Source organism: Rhinatrema bivittatum, chromosome 5, assembly GCF_901001135.1.
Source record: "Rhinatrema bivittatum chromosome 5, aRhiBiv1.1, whole genome shotgun sequence".
NCBI classification, from domain to species: Eukaryota; Metazoa; Chordata; class Amphibia; order Gymnophiona; family Rhinatrematidae; genus Rhinatrema; species Rhinatrema bivittatum.
In genome coordinates this window covers 211,991,115-211,992,326 of record NC_042619.1, presented here as the reverse complement: position 1 = coordinate 211,992,326, position 1,212 = coordinate 211,991,115, and positions in this window count along the sequence as shown.

The following is a 1,212-nucleotide window of genomic DNA, read 5'->3' as shown; positions in this document are numbered from 1 at the left end:
TTATTTATAGATTTGGCTTAGGGATTTCAGAAATAAAATGACTGTACTGGGCTTTTAATCTGAAACCAGCATGCTCTTTGTAAAGTCGAAATCTGTCAGAGATTTCTACAAGTCATATTAAGGCATTCAAAAATCAGGTAAAGAAGTTGTCGTTTGAAATGACAAAAATAGGGTCCCTCTCCCCTAAATCTACCTCACCCCCTTTAACTCTGTCATGCCAGAAGAGAGATGAAGGTCTGTCCATGTGTTGAAACTCCTCTCATCAAGCTTCATGTGCTAAAATCTACACTTACACTTTCTTTAAAAACATTTTTTAAAACATATTAAATGAATTATGTGTGTTTTGAGCCGTTATCCCCTTATTCTGAGATTGTTACTGAACAAAACCTCTAAGCAGAGAGTGAGGAATTTCACTGCTTTACCTTTGGCACTATCAGATTCCACCATCTGGAGCAAGGCTGGGTCAAACCAGGACGTCTCAGTGCCTTACACGCGGCTTAAATCTCGATTACACGTCTGCTCCAGCAAACCCCTGCCAGCAATGCCCCTTTTTATAATTGCTTTTTCCTTCTAGAACATTACTAAGCGTCAGGAACCTTCCCAAAATTACCAAAGGAATGGTCTGGTTCAGTCAGTTTAGAAATGGCAGAAGGTTTGCTAAAGGTGTATATTTGGCACAAGATAAAAAAAATGTGTGCATCCTCTTTCCCTCTGCTCAGTCTCTTCCATCCCAACACTGTAAACACTGGTCTATGCACAAAAGCACTGAAGGATTTTGGCCAGGCCTTCAAACCTGTCCCTGAATCTTCTACATCACTTATTTTAAATCTGTTTCAGTTTAGGCAGAATTGAAGGCCTATGAAGAGACCCAACTCAGATATTTGCCCTACTTCCAACCCTTCAGGCTACTATGGGCATCGCTCACAGAGCCCAGAGAGGAGAGAGTCCTGGGTATCACTCCTTGGGCAGCCCCCAGAGAGGAAAACGTCCCAGGTATTGCTCAGTCCTCAGAAGGGAGAGCCCCAAGTATCGCTCCACGGACATTACTCATAGTCCCCAAAGGCGAGGGAGTCCCAAGCATCGTTCCATGGGCAGTACCCACAGACCCCCAAGGGGAGAGGGTTCTGGGCAGCACTCAATGCCCCCAGAAAGAAGAAAGTCCCAGGAATCACGCTCTGTGCTGATCCAAAGGTGGCACTTCTGCTGGGTCCC